The sequence below is a fragment of the Electrophorus electricus genome, chromosome 9, assembly GCF_041902795.1.
Source record: "Electrophorus electricus isolate QZ-2024a chromosome 9, ASM4190279v1, whole genome shotgun sequence".
Classification (NCBI taxonomy): Eukaryota; Metazoa; Chordata; class Actinopteri; order Gymnotiformes; family Gymnotidae; genus Electrophorus; species Electrophorus electricus.
The window spans coordinates 23,999,294-24,010,000 of NC_137505.1; positions in this window are offsets into that span (position 1 = coordinate 23,999,294).

Here is a 10,707-nt window from a genome sequence, read left to right on the forward strand (position 1 = left end):
AAGTCATTTGAAAGAGATCAAGTGAGCATTTTTGAATACTGTCAGGCCCACAGGAGGGATGGAACTGACAGCTGGTGGAATGAACAGAGAGGCGGATCCTGATACCTCCTCACTTTGGCACCCCCCAAAAAAAGAGCCCTGGTAATGCTCAGTACCATCCCTCTCTCGTAATCTCATTAGGGACATGAATGTCTCCTCTTCGAAAAGATCCAGTGCCAGACGAGAAGAAGGGGAACATGTAGAATGCCTATCGGATTAGCGTAATCCGACTCCTTATCCTGAGCTCCTCTTTTGGGGAGTGCTTCAGGAGGGCAATGCTCCATCTCTTGTGCTGGGGAAGATAAGGATGCTTGCGTGGATTGAGTCACTTTTTTTCTCATTTACCATCAGTGTTTCTTTTAGGATTTAGGACAACTCAAAGGCAGACCAACCTCCTTTGAAAGCATACACATGATGCTGCATTTGGGGAAACCTGAAATGCTCATCTCCATGGCAGCTGAATTTTAAGGAAATGGAAATAAGATTTTTATACTTGTAGTTCAGCACAATGTGTCATTTTTGACAACGAGGCATTCCACAAGAAATACACTTATATCCCATACATATATTAAAGGACCATAGAGGTGCTCAGAAGCACTTCTAGTAAATTAAACTACTACCATTTTATGAGGTAAATTGGCACAATTCACATGTTCCTTTTTTTAAACACCTGTGTATCAACACACTGAAGATATTTAATTACCACAGGGGTGAGTTTTAAATTTTGATCTTGATCCAAAGCTGTGAATGCAACATGTTTGCAACTTGTGTTTTTTGCATTCTGTGCTGAGAACATTAGAGGAATTCGAAGGAGAGGTGGAGGCCCTGACAAGGCCCTGAAATCTGGCCCGTTCTGAGAAAGAGGAAGAAAGTGAAAAACAGACAAAAATCGGGAGGAGAGAGGACAAGATGTTGCCGGGACACGGTAATTTTTTTTTTTTTTCCCCAGGCACTTTTTTTTTTCCTTGAGGAGACAGATATTGTCAGTGTCTCTGCTGCAAGAGGAACTTTTTGGGCATGAGAGATGCATGGCATGAGCGGAAGGGAGCAGCGTCTGGCTGTCAGGGTGGAGGCGCACAGAGCTGTGCCGAGCCAAGGCGCTGCTGTTCATTAGGACACCGCTCAGAAGCGCCGCACCACAGCACATCACGTCTTCACGTCTCCCCACACGTCCACCTCCTCTGGTCATTAAGTCAAACCCCCATGTGAGGAACGCCCACGAGCAGCAGTGCAGTTACCTGCGGTGTAGCATGAGGACTGGGCTGACACACGGGGAATATAATGAAACTTCTCAAAGGGAGGAAGAAGGAAACCTTAGGTCACTTAAGGATGCTCGCCACGGAGCACAGACACACAGTTTCTCTCTCTCTCGCTCTCTCTCTCGCTCTCTCTCTCTACATATATATATATATATATATATATATATATATATATATATATATATATATATATATATATATATATATATATATATATATATATATATACTCACACACTCTCATATATATATAGAGAGAGAGAGAGAGAGATTAAAATTGTAGTACAAGTAGTCTGCAGAAAAATAAACAAAAATTATATATATATATATATATATATATATATATATAATATATTCAACATTTTTACATTCAAAATTTACCAAAACTAGCCATACCAGGTATTGCAATGAAGTAGATCAGAGGTAGATGAAGTGATTTGCTTACTCATATTAAAATGGTCATGTCAGAATTAGATACAGATCATTTAAAAAGATGCTTTCAGTTTAAAATAAATCCTAATGTTTCTATTCTTTCTCCTGTGCCCTGTGATATTAATAGGCAGATTCTTTCTTTTTGTTCTTCTTAGACATTCAGAATCTTGTGTAAAATGAGAGAATGTGCTGGGCTCATGCAGTAGAGTGTGACACGCAACATCCCCACACCAGAACCAGACCCCAACTACTTTGGAGGAGAGATGTTTTGTACCTTTTGTACCTTAAATTCATACTATATAGGAGGAGCAAACTCAGTTTCATTCTCTTCTCAAACCTTTTACAACAGTTTTAATTGCTTTTTACTTTTTTTTTTTACACACACTTTTTTTGTACAGCAAACTAAGTAGAATGTCTTCAGTGATCATGGGGTGAACAAGCAACATTCTTGTTAAGTTATTCTTATCTAATTAAATACACACAGCAGGTGCAGTTTATTACTTTAATCTTGCATTGCTTTATGGCTTTATGACTTTTTTCTGAAAAAAAGGAAGAAAGACAAGTTGTCCATATAAGTAAAGAATAAGGCTGAGTTCTTTATTAAGATGCAAGTGCTCATTAGTAGACAGTTTGCTCGGATAGAACACCTGAGACACTGTGACATTCAGGTCAGGTATCTGGCATTTTGCCTCAGCTGTGGACTTGAACTGGGATTTAGTGATTTTTCCAGACATGCAATAGAGATTGTTCCTCTTTCAGTCATCATTGTTGAGATGATCGACAGTTCCTCCTGTGCAAAACCTCTTCCCCCATACAAAGTATACTAAATAGTGCAATAACACCCATCTGATCCCGAATGCCAGTGAAGCAGAGGAGATGTATGTTTCAGGGTCACTCAGCGAGTCGGGACAGTGCTGACAGTACAGCCTTGCAAACTGACTATAAGATGCTTCGACATCCTAGAGGGAGTCCTTATCCAACACTGCAGTCCAACAGAGCCCTGGTTCAGGAACATTGGAGTCCAACAGAGTCCTGGTCCAGGAATACTGATATCCAACATAGTCTTGGGCAAGGTACAATGCTATCAGATACAGTGTTGGTCCAGGAACACTGGAGGCTGACAGAGGCCTGGACACAGAACACTGGTATCCAACATGGTCCTAGTCCTGGAACACTAGAGTCATGCTGCAAAGTGCTTTGGCTTCCTGAGGCTCCTGACGGGGTGTTTTAGGAGTTAGCAAAAGCAAAACTTCTACTGCACATCTGAGAAGGTGACATACAGGTGACTTCACATTTTGGGTATGGAGGGCCTATGTGGAGGAACTATAGTTTAAGGTCAGAAAGGTCAGTAAGGTGGAAGCTAGGTATTGCTAACCTATCTACCACCTAATGAGCAGACATACTCAGCACTGACTGAAGGGATTTAATTGAGCAAAGCTACAGGCTTCTAAAGTTGAAGAATATCTTCACAGGATATGCAGCAAAATCTCAATCGGTCATGATTCTTATGAATACATTTTGTGAATTTAAAAGAAATAGCTTCTAGCATGAAGCTGCATGAAAATGCTGACTACTATGTTTAAAAGCAATTTGAAGCCTCAAGCAGTATCCTGAAATGGCAAAGAACATTGCTGCACATATGTGGTGTAAGCTAGTTCTGTATACTAGGTGCTGTGCTTAGAACCAGTACGTAGCACACACTGTGGTGTAAGCTAGCTCTGTATACTAGGTGCTGTGCTTAGAACCAGTACGTAGCACACACTGTGGTGTAAGCTAGCTCTGTATACTAGGTGCTGTGCTTAGAACCAGTACGTAGCACACACTGTGGTGTAAGCTAGCTCTGTATACTAGGTGCTGTGCTTAGAACCAGTACATAGCACACACTGTGGTGTAAGCTAGCTCTGTATACTAGGTGCTGTGCTTAGAACCAGTACGTAGCACACACTGTGGTGTAAGCTAGCTCTGTATACTAGGTGCTGTGCTTAGAACCAGTACGTAGCACACACTGTGGTGTAAGCTAGCTCTGTATACTAGGTGCTGTGCTTAGAACCAGTACGTAGCACACACTGTGGTGTAAGCTAGCTCTGTATACTAGGTGCTGTGCTTAGAACCAGTACGTAGCACACACTGTGGTGTAGATTGCTTTTGAACCTGCTGGGTAATTGGTAGACCCTTCGCAGTGCGATACTGCATCTACAATAAACATGCGGGTATATATCACCTGTTTTTTTAGATATCTTAAAACCATCTAAACCATCTGATATTTTCTATCAAATAAAATTAAAAAATAAATTAATCATGACAACAAATTCGAAGCATTCAGCTAGTGAAGCTGCCCGTTCTGTTAATGCTCCTTGTAGCCTGCAGCAAAGCTGCATCTGTGACCTCCGCACTCGCTGTAGCGGCCCGCGAACCAACCCTGGGTGTTTCCGCAGGGCTTTTTGTGAGACTGAGGAGGAAGTAGGCTTGGTGATTTAAAGGACCGGGGCTCAGCCGTCAGACCATTAGTGGCCATTAAGGCCTGTCTGCTGTGTGCCGCTGTCTGATTCCTCGGTGAGAGAGGAGACGAGTGGCAGGTGAGGCAGAGGAAAATAGAAGTTATGTCAAAGATCCTTCCATTTTTTTCACTCCCTTTCCTTCACTCCAGGTCTTGGCTTCTTTCAGAAAGAAGTGTACCTCGTTCCTGAAGACATGTAGGGAGACATCTGCAGGGAGTTGGAGGTGTTAATTGGAGTGCTGATATCTATGTGGCTAGTGCTCTACATGTTGTAAAGGGCACTCTCATTCATTCTCCATGACCTTGTGTCCTTCTGCACACACTGCTCTGTTCTCTCACCCCCTTGCTGGTCATCGCCATTTACCCGTGCCCTCCGACGCTCTGTTTATTTGCTGAGCTCTCACTCTCGCTTTTCTCCATATCTGTTTCTCATTGATGCTCCGCTTCCATTTCCACATTCCATTCGCATTTGATACTGGTTTTGCTCGGTCATTCTGTCCCCCACCAACACCCCACCCCCACCCAGAGTGTGTGTGTACCTGCAGGGTGTGAGCTGACACTAGATCTTTGATGCCTCTAGTGTGAGGATGAGACTGAAAGTGTGGGTCAGTGCCAACTCGTTAGAACACAACCTTCTGTGACCTCGAGCAACAGCAGAGTGCGAAGCTTCTGCTGCCGTCAGAACTGGCCAAAGAGGATTAACTAGCCTTTATGTCCATTTAAAGTCCAAAAATCAAATACATTGTTCAAGTGAACCTTGGAATGCTGTTGTGCCTAAACATTTTCATAAATCATCACATCTCCCACGTCCACTCACAACAGCGCAAATCTGGTCGTATTTGGTTACGTTGATATCATGAATGAATATGCTGTATAGGAAGGCCAATATAATTTCTTGTCATTTGTGAAATTAAAGAAACGATAAGGACTTTTGACCATGTATGACTATGAAGACACATTCTTAGCTTCTCTAGTTTTGGTAGGGAACAACAGGCACTGTTTTTAATTGAATGAAAATTAAAATAACGGAAATACCAGTTTTCATTTGAAAGCAACAAATGGCACAAAATGGTACCACATCATGTATATGATTAAAAAACCTAAAAATGCAAGTCACTGCACTGAAACAGATTTACTGGCTCTGGCACATTAAATTAATGAACGATGTGCATCAATGCCAGTTAAAAGAGACAGTAGAAAATTTTTTTTTTTTTATTATTATTATTTTGTATGCTATAGTTTATTGGAAGGTGCCCTCTAATTTATGATTAGAAACACCTCTTAAGCAGAAATGTGAGGGTAAAAACTAATGAAGCACCTGTAAAAATGTTTACAATCCATGTTTTAAAGATTATTTTGCATCTATACCATTACATGGATAAATGTTACAATGATATTGCATACACAGAAATGCTAATGTGGTTCCTGTCAAGTAAGTTTAGCATGTAGACATCAGTGTCAGGATCCATGCATCCATGTGCAATTCTCAAAACCAACAAAGTCATAATTTGTTAATTATGTAATAATTTATAAATTAGTCATAATTTGATTTTGATGCTGACAACAAGACCAGATCTTTGCCTGTATGACTGAGTCACTTTTGGCATCAAAGCACTGGATGGTCCTGTATTTAACTAGGCATGCGAGTCTAAAACAGACAAACAACAGAAATGCTTTGAGGCTCCACCTGTCTTACACTGTACCTACTACAGGACAGATTACCACATTTAAAAGTTTTATCTATAATCTAGGACTGGGGCAGAGTGTCAGTCCAAACACTGAAGCAATTCTGAATTTACAGTCCACTGTTTAGTCCATTTGGACTGGGTTGTTTTTGATATGTTGTGTATTATTATAATGAAGAGACATACATGGAAGAATATAATGACTAGAATACAATCAATGTCTTACACTTTATGCACAAAACAGAGAGAGTTATACTTTCTAGTACATGCAAGCTGGCTGTCAATTTTTATAGCCTTCCACTAATATACAAGACACAATGTTTAAATATAAGAAAAAGTATGTCTTATAGTCTTACAATTGAATCACTCATGTGGTTTAGCTGGGAGAGTGTATTTAATGAGAATATTATGTTGGCTTTACTTGTACATGAATGCACCTCGCTTAGAGACACACTGCAGACGAACCGAACAGGTGTTTGAGGCTTGGCTGACACAGACGAGTGTGCCTTCGTCTGACAGCATGCACGATAGGCTGTGACAACCTTGTGTCAATGTGTCAATTTTCAGATGGGCGTTTATTACAGTTACTTTTTCAACTAGGTTTTGAGAAGCATCGCAGTAAAATGAAGCAGCTATTCTAATCCATCTATGTGAAATGAAAATTAGAAGCCCTTCAAAAGCTTCCTTTGGTTCTGAATGAGATGGACAGCTAAGAAACACACTCCAAGTACAGAGCGTAACGATGGCTCCTCCAAGTATCATTACGGGCTGGCGACTTTTGTTTATGTTTCCCTGATCAGGAATAATTTCCATCATATCTGGACACATCTGGTGAGTCCAGCACTCTGCAGATTTTGGCTCCTGCTTGGCAATGGCCTGGTTGGGAACACCTGTCCTCCAAGGTGGAGGCGGAGGCAGAACAAAGACTCCATGCTGGCTCTTTTTCTTCCAGCTCTCTGTAGAATTGCTGCTAATTGTCTTTACCTCCCAGAGAGTCTGTCTCTCAAAAGGCCAGGGACATGTATGGATTTTCTCAAATGTCATCGGAGTTTGGGGTCCCATAGTTTCCTGGAGCCAGCCTCCAGTTCCTTCCACATCCACTGACAGCAGAGTGTGGATAGCGCTTCACATATTACATATTTATTTATCTCACTGTTGCCAACCAACCAGGCCATTATCGCCAGATTTCAGAGGACAAAGGGTGCGGACATCTTAGAAAGCTTTCGCAGAACACAAAAAATCGACACTTGGTTCGGGAGCAATTGATGTGCTTCTGAAGACAGACGCTAACAACTCAGCCATGACTGTCTGTTCAGATCCTTAATTTCAAATCTGTTCTTTTTCATTGCTACATGCAGAGTGATTACTTCAAACCTTAACCAGAGGTGCTCTAACCTTAAACCTGCAGTGATTCTTGCACATATGAAACCCTTAAGTTCCTATTGCGGAAATTACCAGCCATTATGTTCAACTCATATTCTCCACTATCTTACCGAACTGCATTTACTTAACAAAGCAACTGTAGAAATACTGTCATGGTCACTTTACAACATGGATTCTAAAATAATTAAATAGCACTACTACTACTACTACTACTACTACTACTAATAATAATAATAATAATAATAATGTTATAACTATTATTGTTATGACTGTTATTCTTATAACAAGCTACTCTAGAGTTATCATTGACTTATTTTAAAAACATTTGGACTAAAATAGCGGACTGGAACATTTGCTTCTTGCAAACATTCCTAGGTTGGATTATTTTTGGTAAAACTGTAAGCACCTGTAAATGCTTTGAAGTAGAGATTAGTAATGATTACCTGTCCAAAACACAAATAGGCTCCCTAGAGCCAAAAGAGAGGGGAAAAAAACAGGAAACAATCACTAGGTTTAGCTCTTTAGTCGTGCTGGACCAGTATGCTTTAAAGAAGTGCTCTTGATGATAAGAAGAGTTCTGCAAAGAAATAAAAATTAAAACCTTTTTAATGCCAGAGACGTTTCTAATATCCTACCCTTCCTTATAACAGTATGTTTCAAAACAGCTACAGGACACAATATGGACACACCAGCCAAGGCAACAATCAAGTACAAGAGCACCAAGAGGTGTGAGAGGAGAGGAAAGGCCTCCACAGAGAGGTCTTAACACTGGAAAATGACGCTGAGCAGGCCAGGCCAATAGAGAGCACAGAATAGAAACAATCTCCAAACTGTGTAAATGCTTGTGTGAATCCAGGATATCCAAGGCACAAGGTCAGGACAAAGTAATCCTTTAAAGCCAGAGGGCTACAAGTAAGAGCTGCACGGACAATCTTAGTTGTTGTGCGTAATGGGTCTTGGTGACTGTTGTGGCGAGAACACTTATCAAGGTGCCTTCCCACACCAGCACATCAAAACTGAGAGCACCTCAGAACGGAAGGGTAATGAATCAAGAACAACAACCTCTGAGCTGCTGAACTTAAACAGTAGAGCAGCTGTCCTGCAAGCAGCAAGAGGAGCACTCCAGCTCCAATTTCATGCGCTTCCATTCCAGCACTTCATATAATGTGGAGACAGCCTTCACTGAGCTGGCTGGAGATGGGGACCTAGAGCAGACCCTGTGTGAAATGAAGCCAAACTGTTCTCTTCAGAATGTTCCACTTGCTCTACATGGTGCTAATGAAATTTGCTCATTGGTTTTGCTTTTTCTGAAAATGCTACTGCATTATAAGCATTTCATTTTTACCACCAGTGCAGGAGGTTTTCTTTTTACACAAATGTATATATTATGTATATTTTGTCAGGTGTTGTTATTTCTGGATAATACCCAACATGCATTATTTGTCCTTCACTTGTTTATTCAGACACTTTGGGTACAGAATTTTAACTTTATTTTTGTTTTCATACTTTAGGGACAGTCATCTTGCTTTTCTATGTTTGTGCTTGTTCCCAGAAACTTGGCTTGGGTTGTTTTGTTTTTTTCTAATTTTTGTTCACTCAACTGAGACCGTTGACACACTCGAGTTTTCTGTTTTTCATATAATAAGCCTCTGCACTGAAGCTCTCTTTAGTTCGAATTGTTTAGTGCTAGGGAAAGAGAAAACCTGTCTTGCTGGGTATTCCAATCTAATTGTGTACATGCACACATACGAGTGTGTGTGTTAGGTGGTCCCATCAATGACTAGAAAATAATGGCAGTACAAAAATCAAAGCACTAGGTCAATTAAAGAAGGGTGTGTTACACCAGATGTGACCCAAGATGCAGACTGCAAAGGAGCCTCTGTGACAATAATACAACACCTAGTAGCAAGGTGCAAGGGCAGGGAAAACATACACTGAGAAACACAACAGAGTTGAAAGAAAGTAGCAATAGAGAGCATTTGGAAGGTTAACATGAAGGTTGTCCTAGTGGTGATAGGGGCACTTTAAGCTGTGACCCCTAAGATGGAGGAGTTTTTTATCCTTAAAATATGTTACACATTTTATATATAAATTATAAATTTATAATAATTCTAAAGTAAATTTATATATATATATATATATATATATATATATATATATATATATATATATATATGTATGTATGTATGTATATATATGTATGTATATGTATGTATGTATGTGTATGTATATATATGTATATATATGTATATATATATATATATATGTATGTATATGTATGTATGTATATGTATGTATATGTATGTATATATATGTATGTATATATATGCATATATATGTATGTATATATATATGTATATATATGTATGTATATATATATGTATATATATGTATGTATATATATATGTATGTATATGTATGTATATATATGTATGTATATATATATGTATATATATGTATGTATATATATGTATATGTATGTATATGTATGTATATATATGTATATATATGTATGTATATATATGTATGTATATATGTATATATATGTATGTATATATGTATATATATGTATGTATATATATGTATGTATATATATGTATGTATATATGTATGTATGTATATATGTGTGTGTATATATATATATATATATATATATATATATATATATATATGTATATATATGTATGTATATATGTATGTATATATATATATATATATATATATGTATGTATATATATGTATGTATATATATATATATGTATATATATGTATGTATGTATGTATGTGTGTGTGTGTGTGTGTGTGTGTGTGTGTGTGTGCGTGTCACTTTATTAATTATTCACCATTATGTGATTTTGTTGTTTCATTTGTCTTACACATGCATTTCTCAACAATTTGAATGGGGTTTTTTTTGGGGGGGGGTTGTTTGTTTGGTTTTTTTTGTGAGCCAAAAGTTCATTAAAAATCAGACATCTGTTCATTGTATAAATATTCTTCACCTCAGACAAACACACCTCCCCAAACCCCACCTCCGGATCAATACTTGGTCGCGACACATTTTGCTGCAATTTTAGATGCAAGTCAATTAGGATACGTTTCAATTATCTTTGCACATCTGGAGCCTGACATGTCTGCCCATTCTTCCAGGCAAAATTGCTCAGGCTCCGTTGGTTGGCTCCATCCAACTTACTTCAACTCAACCAACTTTACAAGTCTTTCAGATGAGCAGCCTCCCCTAGCATGAATCTGCCACCACCATGCTTCACTTTGGGGTGTTATCAAATTGATGTGCCATGTTTGCTTTGTGCCATACATAATACTTTTCAACAAAGCCATATGTAAAATTTACATCTCCAACATGTTTCTTGGCAAATTCCAAACATGATTTCAAATGGCCTTTTTTCCAAATAAGG